This window comes from Peromyscus eremicus, chromosome 1, assembly GCF_949786415.1.
Source record: "Peromyscus eremicus chromosome 1, PerEre_H2_v1, whole genome shotgun sequence".
NCBI classification, from domain to species: Eukaryota; Metazoa; Chordata; class Mammalia; order Rodentia; family Cricetidae; genus Peromyscus; species Peromyscus eremicus.
The window spans coordinates 102769739-102788237 of NC_081416.1; the positions used below are offsets into that span (position 1 = coordinate 102769739).

General features: G+C 40.9%; 1 protein-coding gene across 1 annotated transcript in view; it reads right to left on the minus strand.

The window, feature by feature from the left end:
- Positions 1 to 18499, minus strand: part of Rsf1 (remodeling and spacing factor 1) — a 122833-nt gene that overhangs the window by 64426 nt on the left and 39908 nt on the right. The window lies entirely within an intron of this gene.

The following is an 18499-nucleotide window of genomic DNA, read 5'->3' on the forward strand; positions in this document are numbered from 1 at the left end:
TATATTTAATAGAACCTCTCTTCAAATCAGTGTCCTCCTGTTTATTATGGGTCTAGTAAAAACTCCACCGCTAGTCATTTTAAGACTTCAGTAACAGACTTTACCTTGAAAGTTTCAAGATTCTTTTCCTACATAAGCACTTTAGTCAAACCAGAGCCACTGTGACAGACAGACAGAAGAGATGATATAGAAATGCTCCACTCAGGGGGCAGGGGTTAAGGGCACTGGCTGTTCTTCCAGAGGTCCTGGGTTCAATTCCCAGCAACCACAAGATGTCTCACAACCATCTGTAATGAGATCTGGTGCCCTCTTCTGGCGTGCAGGCAGAACACTGTATACATAATAAATACATCTTTTAAAAAAAAATGTTCCACTCAAAAGTCAGTGCAGTGTGGGTGTGGGGTCATGCCTGTACTCTGCATGATGTGGAGAGGGAAGGATCACAAGGTTCAGAAAAGCCTAGACTACACAGTGATACCTTGTCTAACACATCCACATTACTAGTGAAGTATACTCTGTTCAACAGATCTTCAAAGAATTCTTGTTTTAGATTCTTTCCTAAAAAGCTAGGAGAGTTTCCTGTGCAAAATTCCAAGACAGGTATGACTTCTCTGACCAAGCATTTTTTGTTTGGTTGCTTGTTTTTCAGCAATAAAAGGAGACTAAAAATAATAATGATGATGATTTTTTTGTTTGTTTGTTTGTTTTGTTTTTCAAGACAGGGTCTCTACATAGCCCTGGCTGTCCTAGAACTCACTCTGTAGACTAGGCTGGTCTTGAACTCAGAGATCTGCCTGCCGCTGCCTTCCACATGGGAGACCCCACACACAGCAGTAATACTGATCTTAAAGGCTGTTGAGTGAATGTAAAACATAATGCAATGTGTCTGCTGTCTTAAGGATTTTATTGTTGTTGTTTTGCTTTTTGCAATTCAGGAAAACAAATAACAAAACAAAGCCCAAAGCAACAGACCCAATACAAAATGAAAAATTATTCTGGAGGCAGGGCATTGGCTAAAACGCAGAGAAACACACAAGTGGACAATAGAGAAAGCTTTAGCAACCCTCTTAATCCACGAATAAGCTTGGGATGGACTTCCTGGAAGGGTTACCTTTTCTCAGCCTTCCCTGGTGCCATCTTTTACCAACTAGTTAAAAAAACAAACAAACAACAACAAAAAAAACCCCACAGGTCAATATAAGGTAAACAGTATGACCAAAAACTATATAGAAAATGGTGAAAAATCACAGAAAGGATAAATTCCCCATTTCCTGGTATGCCACAAAACTCCCTCTAATTGGCAATGCTGTTTAGTACATATAAATGTGTATGTGTGTATTAATGTAACAAAGCAAATAAAAACCTACGAGGTGCTGTGAAAAGAAAGCACAGAGGACACGGGGTGTACATGAGAGGACTGTCAAAAGCGAGAGGAGCAGGCTCTGACCAGGGGTGTCACTCCAACAAACGAGACGCACAGTCATGAAAAGTCTACAGCAGTCCTAGACTGTCAAGTAGTACAGCTACACGGCTGTTAGCGCCTCCCATATTAACAGTAAGTTACTACATTACTTAGGAACTCTTAAGAATTTAGATAGGAGGCCGGGTGGTGGTGGCGCACGCCTTTAATCCCAGCACTCGGGAGGCAGAGCCAGGCAGATCTCTGTGAGTTCGAGGCCAGCCTGGTCTACAAAGTGAGATCCAGGACAGGCTCCAAAGCTACACAGAGAAACCCTGTCTCGAAAAAAAAAAAAAAAAAAAAGAATTTAGATAGGAAAATTTAAAACATGAAAGAGCAATGTTGTTCCCAATAGCTAATAGGTAGAAACAACTCAAATACCAACAGAAGAACTAAAAACAAAATACCGATCCACGCAATGGAATTTTACATAGCCATAGCAAGATATGCAATATAGATGGAGATGTGGTTCAGCTGTACAGCCGTGAGAAGGCCTCAGACCTATCTCCACTGCCCATCCCACAAAGAAAAAGCAAGGAAAAAAAGAAAAAACAAAGCAACAACAACAAAAATGAAGAAAAAAAAATATATATGGCTGCCTGGATGATCTGGGAAACATGCTAATGCAAGAAACCACACAAAAGGACACCTTAAGAAGATTCTATTGATTCCCGGGTGTACAAAATGTCTAAAGTACTGAAACTGAAATTCAGAGACAGAAACCAGATTAGTAGTTGATAAATATGATGATTAATGCTGTCAGCTTGACAGAATCTAGATCATCAAGACATGCCTGTGGTAGATTATCTTGGTTATAAAAATTGAGGTGGGAAGACCCACCCACTATAGGTGGCACAATTCCCTAGCAGGAATCCTAGACTAAATGGAGAAGGAGAGCTGAGCCTAGAATGCAATCACTGACTGGATACAATGCAAACAGCTGATCCAAACTCCTGCTGCCTTGACTTTACCATCACGATATATTACCTCCTTTAAGCTGCCTGTCAGAGATTTTTATCACAGCAACAGAAAAGCAACTCAGATACCAGGAGAGAAGGGGGAAATAGATAAACAGGGAGTAAGACCTAATGGGTATTGAAAGACCCTAGCCCTTCAGGCTTACACCCCCAAGCCTCAGGAAGAGAGAAACTTCAAGCACCAGGAAATGAGAAACTAAAAATCTAGTTCCCAGGGCAACCTGACTCAGCCACTACTCAATAACCCCTGTAACAATGTAACAATGTAAAAAGATTTCTGTTTAGAGATGTGGTCAACTGTGACTGGGATAGTTGCAGATGTTCCAGGAAGGACCACCGTGACCTGTGTGTAAGCTCCACTCCCGCCCTGATAACCCCCTTGAGGTTTATGTAACTGTAACCCCTCTGTGATCACCCTGTGATCAGGCCATGAAATTGTATGGGAATTGTAATCTTATGGGTCTGATACCCCCTTGAGGTTTACGTAACTGTACCCCCTCTGTGATCATCCTGTGATCAGGCCATGAAATTGTATGGGAATTGTAATCTTATGGGTTTTATGGGTTTTTCCTTTAAAAGCCCTTATGAGGCTGCAGTAAGATGCGGCTCTTGCTCTTAGGAGCAGAGTTTGCCCTTCTATATAGAAGCTTAATAAATCCTCATGCTGTTGCATCAACTGGACTGGAGTCTGGGTTCTTGGAGCGCCCACTTGAGACCTTAAACTTTGGGGTCCAATAGGTATGGCTTTCACTTTTGAGTGGTAAAAATGTTTTGAAATTAAGATAGGTTGCAAACTCCTTGTGATATACAAAAACAAACAACAACAAAACACTGAATTATTTATTTTAAAAGTATTAATTTTGTTATTTTGAGACAGAATCTCACATAGTACACAACGACCTCAAATTTACTATGTAGCTAAGGCTGACTCTGAACTTCTGATCCTTCTGTCTCTGTATCTCAAGAACCAAGATTACAGATGTGTGCCACCACACCTGGAAAAAGCATCAACTTTATGAAAAAAAAAAAGAAAAACATCTAAAATGTTCGAATGTGTTGTGTTCTTATCCATAAGAAGGAAATGAGGCAAAGACGCTGTATTCCGCCTAGTAAGTGAGGCAACTTAATTAACTGTTATAAATATATTTCAGGTACCAGTAGAAATCAGCCTCCACTAAGAGATCCGTGGCTACAGAAAACTAGATTTATTCATAAACTTGCAAATTTACCAGAACTAAGCCATAACTATCTCCATGTTTTAAACACAGTAATTGTTCAGGAAGCCTGAAGTAACTATGAGCACCAACAGGGACACAGCTCACATTTAGCACAGGGAAGGCAAAGATGAATTAAGAGGTGGTCTCTGGGGACTGTGGATGTAGCACAGTTGGCAGAGTGCTTGCATGAAGTCCTTGGTTCAACCTCCAGCATTGCTTAGAACAGATGTGGCAGTGCACACTTGCAATCCTAGCACTGGCAGGTGAGGGCAGGAGGTCTGGAAGTTCATCATCCTACATAGCTAGAATACATGAGATCTTATCTTGAGCCAAAGCAAACCAACCAACGACGACGACGACGAAAAAGAAATGATCTCTGTACCAAAAAATCCAACTGATCAATCAACCAATCAATCAATCGACAGTCTACAAATATAAGAACACAGAAAGAGAAATAATAATAATACAATCAATGGAGAAAGAGAAACCTAACAAAGGTTTTATTCAAGTAGTGACATCTGTGAACAGATCAGAAGGATTAGTAACATTTTACCCACTAAGGAGCCAGCATGTAGAAAAACTGCTTTTTATTATTATTATTATTTTTTTTTTTTTTGGTGTGTGTGTGTGTGTGTGTGTGTGTGTGTGTGTGTGTGTATAAAAGGCGGGGGCAGACAGACAGACAGACAGAGACATAAACAGAGAGAGATAGGGAGAGATTCAAGTGAGATGATGTCCTGATGTCCTGACCTATATGGACAGCCACACAAAAAAGGCTTACACACACACACACACACTAAAACCACAAAAAGAACGTTTTTTCACTGATCCTTTATATCCTTCTTTTATGCCCCATTTCACTAATTTCTATCCTCATTTTAATCACTTCTGTCTGTCTATTGATTGAGGGTTGAACTTACATGGAGGTTTAAAACCACATAGCTTGAGATTCAAATCTTGCCTCTCCCTATCAGCAGGGTGACTTTGCTGAGTCAATCACCTGTTCGACTTGGACTTGCAGGCTCTTCTTCTGTAAATGGAGGTTTGGGGCAAATAAAAGATAAGGAATGTGCCAATCACATACTCGTGGCATGCCTCCATTATATATATGCAAACCTGAAAAGAATTCTAGAAAGCCATAAGAAGAATCAATTAGAACACAAGCAGGAGTTAAAAAGAGGTGGTTTAAAAATAAATGCTAGTAATCTTCAAAACGTAGGTAAATACTGTTTTCCAACCCTAGCTTCAGTCATGTGTATGGAACATGTTTAAGATGTAAATACAATTATTAGTTATTGATTCATTTTAATTTTCCGTTTTTATTTTCTGGGGATTAACCATATATTTTGCTGAACCACTTCTAATGTTATGCTCTATGTCCAGTATGATAGTGAATTTTGAATACTATCAGCATATATTAATATGACAATGGATTTCACTGTTTTTATACATTTACACAACACATATTTTTATTATTTTTACCATTTGTTTTATTCTATTTTATTTTATGCAAATTAGTGTTTTGCCTGAAAAAATACACATGCACCATGTGCATGCAATGCCCGTAAAGGCCCAAACAGTGCCAGATCATCTGTAACTGGAGTTACAAGTTGTGAGCAACCACGTGGGCGCTGGGAACCAATCTTGGGTCCTCCAGAAGAACAGCAACTGCTCTTAATGTCTGAGCTATCTCCCCAACCCGCACACTACATGTATAACTTACTGCTTCAGGGGCCACGCGCCATTGCTTTTACTGTAAGCTAGGTGACGTGTTGGGATCACATTCCCCTCTCGTAACCTCTTTCCTGCCCTCCCATTCCTGCCAGTCCCTTCGTCTTCCCAACTAGTCTTGCTTCTGAGAGTGGTTATGTTTTTACAGATGACGTTTTCACATTGAATGATTTGTGTTCGTGTGTGTGCTTGAGTGTACACATGCACCCCCACACACATGCATGCATCACAGCATGCATCTTGAGGCCAGAGGACAACGTTCGGGAGTTGGTTCTGTGTGTCAAGCAGTCGCCAGCCTTGGTGATGAGATTCTGTACCTCCTGAGCCCTCTCACCAGCACTAACAGTGAATGTTTTGAAGCTAAGAGTCTTGCTAAATCTAGAGAAACCTGTTATTTATTGTGGGTACTTATATACATATATTAAGTTTATTTTATGTATAACATATTTAAAATAAAATTTATCCTTTAAATCTTTTTAACTGTATGATCCACAGTATTATTAATTTTATTCAGGATTTTGGGCAGCTATTATTACTTTTTATTTCTGAAACATTTCTTGGGCTACAGAAATAACTCAGTCAGAAAAGGGTAAGCTTTGAAAGCATAAAAGTGTGTGTTCAGATCCCCAGTGCCCATGTAAAAGGCCAGGTGTGCCTATAATCACAGTTCTTGAGAGGCAGCCTGGCTATATCCCGAGTTCACTGGTCACACGGCCTAGCTGAGTGACTCTAGCTTCATAAGAGACTTTTCAAAAAAATAAGGTGGAGAGAGCAACTGAGGAATACATCCAGCATCAACCTTTGACCTCCACATGTATGTATACACATGCATTCATGAGTTAGTGAGTGGGCATTCACCCATATGCTCACTCGCACACACATACCATTTCATAATTCAAATAACTCCAACCATTAAATTCTCCTTTCACTTTACAGGACCTGGGGTAAGCTTGTAATCTACTTTCAGACTATATGGATTGTCCTATTCTAGAATGTTCATGTAAACAGAATCATAGAATACTTGTCTCTTCATTTTTTTCAGGTCTTCCTTTAGAATACATCTCTTGATGAACATCTTGTTTCTACCTGTAGGCTCTAGTGAATAATGTAGCAATATTATTTTTTATCAGCAAAAAAGTATATAAGTCCCTGTTTTTAAATATATACGTAGACGTGAGACTTCTAGGTCATCAGGCAAACCAACCTTTAGATTTCTGAGGAAATGCCCCAACTCTTCCACAGCAAATGTGCCATAATAGATTACCTTGAAGAATGTGGAAGAGTTTAAATCTTCTCCTTTGTCATATCCCTGCCTTAGAAATAGTTACTTTACTATATAAAAAGTGTTTTATCACTGTGCTTTAAGATTGCATTTTTTTTGCCAGGTATGGTAGTAACAGTTTTAATCCCAGCACTTTGGAGGCAGTGTGATCAGGTGTTCAAGGCTAGCTAGCCTTGGCTATGCTGCAAGTCTGAGAACAGTCTTGCCTACACAGAATCTGTCTCGAAACAAAATTGCATTTTCCTGACTAATGAAATTGCGCATCTTTTTAGGTACTTACTGAGCATCTTCTGTGGAAATGTCACAGAATTGTACTTATTTAATTGTTTTTTTGGGGGGTGGGAGGGCGACACTCTCATAAAGACAAAGCTGGCCTCAAACTCACACTATGTACAAGGATAACCTTGAACTTATGATTGTCCTGCCTCTGCTTCCCAAGTACTACAGGAGTGAGCCATCACATCTGGTTTATTCAGTGCTCCAACCCTGAGTCTCATACACACTAAATATCACTCTCCTAAGTACCTAGAAATGCATATGTCTACTTCTGAAAGGGCATCTTTTCTCTGTTGAGTTTTAGAAGCTCCCTCCCCGCATTTTTTTTTTAACTTTTTGAAGATTTATTTTGTATGATGACTGTTTGCCTGCATGCACACATGTGCATCCTATGCATGCCTAGTGCCCACGGAGGTCAAAAGAGGGTGTCAGATCTCGTGGAACTGTAATTGTGGAGGGCTGTGAGCCACCATTCGGCATGTACTTGAAATTAAATCCAGGTTCTCTGCAACAGCAACAAGTGCTCTTAACTGCGAAGTCGTCTCTCCAGCTCCCCAGTCTGTTTTATCTTCCCCCATTTCCCTATGTGTATGCATATTCTATGTTTGCATGTGGGGGGTGCACACACGTGTGCTGAGTGCATGCCGAAGCCAGACTGGGGTTGTTGCCAGGAATCATCCTCGACTGTTCTTGCTATTCACTAAGGCAGAGTCTCTCAATCAAACCCAGAGCCTGCTGATATGGCTGGCTCACTAGCCAGCTTGATCTGAGAATTCTGTCTCCACCTTCCAAGACTGGAATTATAGGCAGGTTGCCATATCTACCTGACAATTCTGTGGATTCTGGCGGTCCAAATTCAGGTCTTCAAACTTGCTGGTAAGTGCTTACCCACTAACCCATCTCCTCAGCCCTTAGGAGTTTTTTTGTTTGTTTGTTTTGTTTTGTTTTGTTTTGTTTTATGTGGTGTTTTGCCTGTATGTACATCTGTGTATGAATGAGGGTGTTGGTTCTCTTGGAAGTGGAGTTCCAGACAGCTGTGAGTTGCCATGTGGGTGCTAGGAATTGAACTCAGGTCCTCCGGAAGAACAGTCAGTGCTTTTAACCACTAAGCTATCTCTCCAGCCCAGGAGTTGTTAATATATTCTGGATAATAAACTGATTTGCAAGGTACATAATTTGCAGCATGAACTACCTCATTCTACAGGCCTTCCTCATTTTCTTTATAACGTTTTCTGATGCACCGAAGTTTTTAATATGATAAAGTCTAGCTAATTTTTCCTTTTGTTGCCTATACTTTTAGTGTCACATCTGAGGATATAGTTTAAATGCAAGATCACAAGGATTTCCCCTAGGAGTTTTATGGATTTAGGTCTTACATTATTGAACCATTCTGAGTTAATTTTTATATGAGGTATGAAGTAGGATACATGTTCCATTTTGCAAATTGTATTAAAAACTAGTATTTAACATTATACATAACAGTCAAAAAATATAAAAATACTACAGTAAATGGATGATAAACTATATATATTATATTCTGTCCTTCTCAGTTCAGTCAGGAATCAAAGCCCTGGGTATGTCCTTATGAAACAGCCATTAAACCATCTGAAGTCGTCACATAGAAAATTAAAGAAAGCACAATGCAGTATTACTATATCCACAAGCATAAATAATGTGGGTCAAATTCAAGTAAATTTGTGAAGAAATAAATGCCACAAAGGGGAAAATGTTATTTAAAATTATAGTGATGTTTCTTTGATGAGTTGTTAATATTTATACAGTATTTGTTGGACTCCAACAATTTGACAATAGTGTGCTGAGGGCATTCATACAGTTTCATTTAATAAGAATTACATTTTACTTACTGGGTAATCGACATATACACTTAGGAATTAAGAGAGTCAGCTACATTCTCAGGACAAATCTGGTGCTCTTGCTGATACTCTTCTGTGTAATACATAAAACAATCCCTACAAGCCCATGTGCTTGAACACCTGGTTCCCATCTAGTGATGCTGTGTAAGGTTATGAGACCCTCAGGACATTTTCTGTCTCTTGGTCCAACTAGATGACTGGCTGGCTGCAAACAAGGACTGAGCCGCCTCTGCTACTGCCTTGACATGACGGACTAGAAAGCCCTGAAAGGGGAGCCGAAACTTCCCTTCAATTACTTCTATTGGGTACGATCTCAACGGTGAGAAAAGTAACTGACAGGCTGTAGGACAGACAAACCTGGCTTCCCTCCATGCTTTGCCATCCTCTGTGTGTTCTTTGGAGCACCATGGGAGTTACCTGTGTATGACCTGGAATGTGCTGAGAAATAAATCATACTGCATGTACAATAACACAGTACCAAAAGTAAGTTATCAAACACCAGCAGCCATTATTACACTATGGAAAAAACAGAATTCCAAAAAGTTTTGGTGGTATGAAAAAAAAAAAAAAACCTGAAAAGAAGCTGTGTCTGTTTGTGAAGAACTTCTGGAAGGAGTCTGTGTCTACAGAGACTGATGGACCAATTGAGATTTTAGCACTGAGGAGAGATCGGAATTTGGTAGGTTCAGAGGCTAATTACTTTATCTTGGGCTAGTTTTAGCTCTCTGGAACAGTCATTCCTTGCTCCACTCTGTATCTGAACTAACAACTCATGATAATGAGTGAGTGAATGAATGAATGAATGAATGAATGAATGAACCAACTAACCAACCAACCTCCTAGCTACTAACTTATCAGAACACTAGCTTCTACAAGCCGAGTTGAAGATGGCATCGGACAGCATCCTGGGGCCTAGAGAATGGCCCTTATCTCACTGTACTCACCTCCCTGGTGTACCCACCAACACATTTTAAAGTTGCCTCAATTTATGACTTTTTTGTTCTATGAAACCATAAAAACCCTGTGAAACTGCTTCCAACATGGGATTTGGAGTAATCTAAATCTGTATTCCTGGGCCATGGTCACTCATAATGGCTCCAGAATAAACTATCTCTTACTCTCTTTAAGATTCCTTGTGTAGAGGTCAGAGAGCATTTTTATATCAACAGTGGGAACGTAAAATGGCCTAGCCACTATGGGAGGCCATTCAGTAGTTCCTTAAAAAGTTAAACACAGAAATCATTATATGACCCCTTCACATCTAGGTATGAAACACATAAATGAAAATATATGTCCTACGAAATCGTGTATACAAATGTTCACAGCAACATTATTCCCTAAAAATGAGAAGAAACTTAAATGTTTATGGACTAGTAGAGAAATAAAAGGCAGAAATATCCAAACACTGAATAGTATGGCAATAAAAAGGAATAAAACACTAATACATACTACAATATGTACAAACTTTGAAAACTTTATACCAACTGAAAACAGACAGATACCAAGGCCAGGTTTCTCGTTCCCTTTCTAAGGAATGTTCAGAATTGGAAGGTTCATGGAGATAGAAGGTAGAGCTGTGATTACCAAAGGCTTGGCAATAAGAAGGTATGCATGTGTTGGATGGACTACAGATGATGGATACTAAGTCTCTTTCTTCAGTGACAGAAATACTTTAGAATAAGATTGTGGTAATGGTTTGATGATCTTGGGAATTTACAAAAAAAAAAATCAATGAAGCATACACTTTAAATGGAGAATCCTGTTATATGAATTACATCTCAATTAAAACTCCACAGAGTTTAGGATACAAATAAAAGCTAAGAGCACCAATCTTATTTCACCTGAGAAATACAGCTGTAAACATCTGATTCTTATCAAATATGATCAAATTATCAAATGATGAAAGATGCCCCTTATGAAGTCATAATTGATGACAGCTTCTAGAGACTCACAGCACCAGGCTGGGGGCTGTGTGGGTACCTCAGCGACTGCGCAATATTGTAGTACAAACCTTGTTGGTTGCCAGCCCAGGGGATGGGTAGGGCAGGATGCAGGAGGTGAGGGAAATAAGAAAAGGGTAGTGGAGTAACAACGTTTTTTGAGATTGTTCAGATCAAGGCCATGTTTTACCAAATTTATTTATATTCAAAGAATTTCTATATTTGTTATTAAGGACAATTTTACCAAAAATTGTCTCTTTTATCTTCCCTTCACTCTTTTGTTGTTGTTATTGTTGTTGCTTTTTGAGGCAAGGTCTCACTAAACAGCTCAGGCTGGCCTTGAACTCAGAATCTTGCTGCCTCGGCCTCCCCACTGCTGGAATTTGAGCCATGCATCACCATGTATGACTCCCTGATTTATTCCGAGGGATGAACAATGAGGTTACTTCTTGTGGAAGAGTAGAAGCACACCCCAGAAGGTCAGGTTAGGTTACTCTATTACATTTTTATTGATTTATCTTCTGTAAGGACGGCCTGCCCAGGCATGACCAGAACACGTGTAGAGGTGGGTGTTGGTTCTCCCCTTCCACTATGCGAGTTGCCACTATGGGGAGCAAACTCGGGACCATCAGGCTTGCTGCCAAGTGCCTTTACCCACTGAACCATTTCACTGGCCCAAATTAAGGTATTTTCTCATTATCCTTTTTGCATAAAAGCCCATAAAATAATTTATTTATTACTTATTTGTTCATTGTCTAAGAAGCACATTTGCTTTTGGACCCCAGCAGCAGTATAGATCACTGACATCAACATGTCCTTTAAGGGCAGCACAGACCACAGACATTAACATGGTCTCCAATGGCAGCCTGGATCACCAGCATCAATATGGCCTCTGGGGGCAGCATAGACCACAGAAATCAACATGGTCTCCAATGGCAGCCTGGATCACTGGCATCAACATGGCCTCTGGAGGCAGCACAGACCACAGACATCAACATGGCCTCAGGTGGCAGCACAGATCATGCACAGATCATGCACATCAACATGGTTAGACATTGAAGGCTTCTGTGACAAAACCTCCCCGACACACACACACACACACACACACACACACACACACACACACACACACACACAGAGACAGACTGACCGACCAGACAGGAAGCTACTGAAGAGAGTATTTGAAAACTGTAATGATGATGCTCAAGGGTAGTCCTGCACAGTTGATAGCTTTTGGCAGGGCTGGAGGGGGAGAAGGACTCAGTTTCTTTAAGGGGCTGGCTACTGGGAGTTTGACCATGCTCCAGTGAGTATATGGGCAACACAAATGGGACTTGGTGGGGTTTTTTTTTTTTTAGAGGGGGGTGCAAAGGTGGGAGGGTGGACCTGAGAGGAATAGAAGAGTGTGATAGGGTACATTGTATGAAATATCCAAATAATTAATAAAAATAGTATGTTGGGGGGGAAAACAACAACTATATTCAATTTCTTTTTCATTAAAAAGTTATCTAAATCACTAGTGCAGAATACATGAAAGGATCACAGAATCAAAGAAAAACAATTATAAATTGTCACCTGCTTCTCTTAGAGTTACAACTGACTTCTTTTAAGGGGATAGCCTCAGCCTGGTGGTTGGTGGCACATGCCTTTAATCCCAGCACTCTGGATGCAGAGACAGGTGGATCTCTGAGCTCAAGTTCCAGGACAGCCAGGGCTGCACAAAGAAATCCTGTCTCAAAACAGGAGGTGGGGTGGGGAGACAGCTCAGCGGGCGGCCCTGAGCACTGACTGCTCTTCCAGAGAACCTGGGTCCAATCCCCATCACCCACACGGTGACTCACAACCATCTCTAACTCCAGTTCTAAGGGATCCAATGCCCTCTTCTAGCCTCCTTGGGCATCAGGCACACACAGGACACACAGCTAAACATCCAGGCAAAACACTCATACATATAAAATAAGAAAATAATAGTAATAAACATAAAAAAAAGAAAAAAGAAAATAGCCTCTTGTTTATTTATTTATGTTTTTCAAGGCAAGGTTTCTCTGTGTACCCAACTGTCCTAGAACTTACTCTGTAGACCAGGCTGGCCTCGAACTCAGAGATCTGCCTGTCTCTGCCTTCTGAGTGCTGGAATTAAAGGCGCATACCACGTCACTAACTAGGATAGCTTCTTTTATATTCTTGGTTGTGAGTCCGGCCTTTAACAGCTAAGCCACCTCTCCAGCCCAGATAGCTTCTTTTATAATCCCATTCCCTGCTACTTTTGAAGGCCTTGTGGCTGACTTTGGAAAGAGCAGGGCAACAGGAAAAGTCTAGGCACAGACAATAAATTCTTAGTATAGGGACATTAATCATCCACCGTCAGGGGTGTGTGAAATTGTCTGTGGTGGCTGAAATCACTAACAACCAAAGGCAACGCAGGAGTTCCATGATGTATCAGAGTTCAATGACAGAAATTCCTTTGTGGCTTGCCAAGTGAAAGGAATGTGAAACATAGGGCCAAGGCTTACCCAACCAAGCAGGAAGTCAACGGGTCCTAGCAGATCATTTAGTTTAAATTCCAGTTCACCATGTTTATTTTTAGAAGGGTCTATCTTAAAAGTAAAAAGTAACTAGATAAAATTTGTGGGTTCTCTTCCATTTTGAATAATTCTGAACAATGTATGTTAGACAGTTCAAGACATGAAACATAAATGAATACCCTTAGTTACACAGATACCTCTCCAGCTATCAGGTATCAAGATCTGCTGGTTCTACTTTCTACAAAGGAAAGGGAGAAACATTCCCACACCCAAACCCCAATTTAAGGCTTCTTCACTGTTCACTCTGCTTCTCACAAGCACTTCCGCATCCTAGGATCGCTGAGATCTTCACTACACTCTCTTGGTACCTTATTACAGGTACTATAGTAAGGCTGAGCTACTGGCAATTTCCTAACAAAGTCCTGCTCACTCTCTAAGTTTTTTTTTTGTTTTTTTTTTTGTTTTTTTTTTGGTTTTTTCGAGACAGGGTTTCCCTGTGTAGCTTTGCGCCTTTCCTGGAACTCACTTGGTAGACCAGGCTGGCCTCGAACTCACAGAGATCCTCCTGGCTCTGCCTCCCGAGTGCTGGGATTAAAGGCGTGCGCCACCACCGTCCGGCCTAGTTTAGCTGTTTTAAAGAGCCCTAGGAAGACATAACAAATAGGAGATAGTAGTGTGGTTTGCTTAGTCTAAGCTGAGGAGGGAAGTAAATGCCAGATGTTTGGTCTGTATTTAAACAGAATTTTAATTTAATGATATCCCATTACTTCAAAGGAGAAAGAAACAGCTCTCAGTACTAACGTATGTATAGCACTACTACAAGGAAAGCAATACAGAGCAAAGAAAGGTAAAAGTACTACCACAGAACTGGCTGCCAACTGCAAGTGAGAAATAAATACAAGAAAACGGAAACTGTCTAAGTGACTGCTTAACCTAGCATCCCTGCTTAAAAGGTGAAAAGAGGCAAGCATCCAAGAGACAATCTAGAGGAGAGACAAATGTGAGAGGCATTTCATCGAATGCTCCATCAAAAGCACTGGAGTCAGCAAGTCCTGGGCTTCGATGAAATGCTGGTTCTGTCATTTTTAGCAATATGAGCTTTTACAAGTTTTTTAGCTTCTCAAATTCAATTTCCTTATACACAAAACAGAGATAATCTGTATTTCAAAGTTACAATAACACAAAAGAAAATGTAAAGTTTTAAACAGTACATAGTGAATACTCATTATAAAAACCGCACAATAGGAACCAGGTCTTTTGGAACACGCCTGTAAATCTCAGCACCAGAGAGGCTTAGGCAGCAGACTCAGAAGCTTGAGGCTACACAGCGAGACCCTGTCTCAGAGGAAAACACAAAACAAAACACAGACAATAGTTTCCACAATGAAGTTAATACCAAGTCCACAGAGGAAAAATTCAAACAATAGTTTTTATAATGGAGTTAAACTAAGGGACATCTTCCTGGGAAATGCCTCAAGGAGACAGTAATACTCAGCTAAGGCTTAAGGGATAAGTGAGTTTGCCAGGAAAACGAGTTGGCAGGAAAGCATTTCAAAAGATACAGCATCTGCAAGAACTCTTAGGAAAAAGATGGCAGGTTCAAGGCAGAGTAGATTTGTAAGTGAGAGGAAATTTTTCTAAATTGGAAAGTATTGTCGTATCATTTCTGTGTACAAAAAGTCCCTTTTGGGGATGGAGAAATGGCTCAGTGGGTAAGAATACTTGTTGTGCAAGACCGAAGACTGAGTTCAGAAACCCTGTACTCATGTAAAAGCCAAGTGTGGCCACACATACCTGTAATTGGGGAGCAGAAGAGGGGTGTTGGTGTGCACAAATATGTGACATAGACAGGAAGATCACTGGGACTTGCTGGCCAGCCAGCTTAGCTGAAAATTCTAGGTTGAGAAATCCTGCCTCAAGGGCATCGATGAGGCAGAAGAACGTTAAAGCTGGCTTCCTCTGGCTTCCATACAAGTACACATGGATGAACACACAGACCTGCACATGTGCACCCACATGCATGAGACACATACATGCACATCCTTTTGCACCAGCGAGGAGGCGATCAAATGTTCAAGGATAGGTGGTGGTCCAAAGTTAAGGGGGAGAATATGAAGGGTCAGATAAGGGATGGTAACTGCATGAGACACGCAGAGCAACTGGGGTGTGCAAAGGAGAGCAGAGAAAAGGAAGGAACCCGAGAGATTTGATTGTGGCTGGGCTGCAGGGAAAAGAATTCTGGGGCAACACCTAAATCTTAGTTCAGGCTAAAAACGTTGGTGGGTGACATGAATACATCATGGGTTCTACAGGTATGACAGGTTCGGAAGAGAACAGAGCTGGCTTTTGATTATTTATGTGACATCAGTTGAGTGGGCACCCATGTTGATATAAATGGAGAGGTTTATCCTTTCCATATCCCTGATATCAGGTTGGTCAGTGGTCTTGTCCAGCATTTTAATTTTATGATGGCCAAAACTAAGAACAGTAAATGGTCTACATTCCCTTTAGACCAGATATCAATCAACTGTATCTGCCGAGGGCTAATAAATATTTTAAGCATCATGGACTCTCGGTTAAACTGCTTGGCTTGGCACTGTAGCATGACATCAACTACAGATCATCTACCAACAGACCTGTCCGTATTAGAATTGCACTTTATTTACAAAAACAGGCAGGATTTGGCTATAGTTTGTGAGTTCCTACTCTAGACTAGCAATAGCACTTTTAATAATTCACAGGGAACGGTGTCTAAAAAGGAAAAGCTTAATATAACCTGAGCCAAAGTGAAACTTGGACTTTCACAGTATTTTATTGGCTGTTTTCTTATCAGTGTGACAGAGCACCTACAGAGACAACATAAAGGGGGAGGACTGGTCCTGGATCACAGTGTAGCAGCTAGTCCATCGGAGTGGGGAAGGCACGCTGGAGGAAGCATGGAGCTACAATTCCCAACATTCTGGCAGACCGGAAGCACAGACAGCTCTGGCTAGAAGCAGGGCCACGATATATAACCTCAAGGCTTATTCCTAGTGGCCTATGTCCACCAGCTAGGTCTCAAATCCTGAAGGTTCCACAATCTCTCAAAGTAGTACTACTGAACAGGGACCTGGTGCTCAAGAATATAAGCTGTGAGAGGAGTTCCATATTCAAACCATAACAAACATAATGACTGGTGACTTTATATAAATAAAATTTACTGGCAAATACTTAACTACACACCAAGTTCATACAATATAAAGTATGCCCAATTTTGGTGATTTAGAGAAGAAAATAATATATAGTATATGAACAAATATAATAATTCTTTAGAAAACAATACTGATTCCTCTCTTTCCTTTGTTTTGTTTTTCGAGACAGGGTTTCTCTGTGTAGCTCCGGCTATCCCAGAACTTGCTCTGTAGACAAGGCTGGCCTCGAACTCCCGAGTTCCGAGTTGGCCTCTGCCTGCCTCTGCCTCCCGAATGCCAACATCAAAGGTATGAATCACCACCACCACCCAGCTAGTTATTTTTCTTGTTGCCAATAGAGAACTTTGTTGTTTTTAAGGCTGTAAAATCAAAGATACAGCTCTGCTTTATGTCTTTGCCAAGTTATTTAATAACATTTATTCATTCAACAAATAAGGGTTAAGTGTGTATATGCTGCTATTCTAGGGATGATACACATTAAAAGTCAAGTACATTTTTCCAATAAAGGGCCACATACTAAACATACTAGACTTTGAGGCCTGTGCTGGCTAGTCTTTTGTCGACTTGACACAAGCTAGGGTCACCTAAGATGGAACCTCAATTGAGTAAAAGTCTCCCATCAAATTGACCTCTAGCCAATACCACGGAGCATTTTCTTGATTAATGATTGATATGAAAGAACCCAGCCCACTGCAGGTGATGCCACCCCTAGGCAAGCAGTCTGAGTTGTATAAAAAAGCAAGCCGAGCAAGCCATGGAGAACAAGCCAGTAAGCAGCATTCTTCCATGGTCTCTGCTTGAGTGAGTTCCTGCCTGGCTTCCTCCAATGATGAACTATGATCAGAGGTGTAAGTAAAAGAAACCCTTCCCTCCCAACTTGCTGACCGAAACTAAAGATTCTTAATTCAAAATAGCAAATGGACCTGACAGTCTTTAAGGGATTCTCAAAACATTTCTATTGCTGTGATAATGTGATAAAACACAGTAACCGGCTGGGCGGGGTGGCACACACCTATAATCCCAGCACTCGGGAGGCAGAGCTAGGCAGATATCTGTGAGTTCGAGGCCCATGTGGGCTACAGAGTGAGTTCCAGGAAAGGCGCAAAGCTACACAGAGAAACCCTGTCTTGAAAAAGCCTTAAAAAAAAAAAAAAAAAAAGACAAAAACCACCGTAACCAAGGCAACTTATAGGAGGAAGGGTTTATTTGGGGCTTACGGTTTCAGGCGGTTAGGGTCAATAGAGCAGCAGCTGGAGCAGCAACTGAGAACTCACACCTCAAACAGCAAACAAGAAGCTAAGAGGCGACAGGACTTCTGAAACCTCAAAGTCCGCCTCAGTGACATTATTCCTCCATCAAGGCCACACCTCCTAAACCTACCCAAAGAAAACTGGGACTAAAGTGTTCAGATGCCCAAGAATACGGGGGACACCTCATTCAAGCTGCCACAGTGGCTCAGAGTGGTAAGGTGAGAAGTATTCAAGATAAAGGACAGTTAGGAGCCAGATACGGTGGCACACATTTTAAATCACAACACTCAGGAGACAGAAGCACACAAATCTCCTGTGAGGTTAAGGTCATCCTGTTCTACATACAGTATACAAGACCACCCAGAACTACAGAGTGATGCCCTGTCTCAAAAACAAACACGCAATGCTGAAGAGATGGCTCAGCAGTTAAGAGCACTGGCTGCTCTTCCAGAGGACCTGGGTTCAATCCCCAGCACCTACATGGCAGCTCAAACTGTAACTCCAGCTCCAGGAAATCTGATGCCCTCTTCTGGCCTTTGAGGGCACCAGGCATGCACATGGTACACGGACATGAAGCAAAACACCCATACACACAAAATAATTTAATAAATTAATTACATGTATAGGTTACATGCAATTACAATGCCATTTTATTTAAGAGAGTTGAGCATCTGTAGATTTTGACATCAATAAAATACAGACCAAATACAATGAATGGCTATTTAAGACCAAACTTTAGAAATTACACAAGTTTTTTAAAGAAGATTTACCAAAACT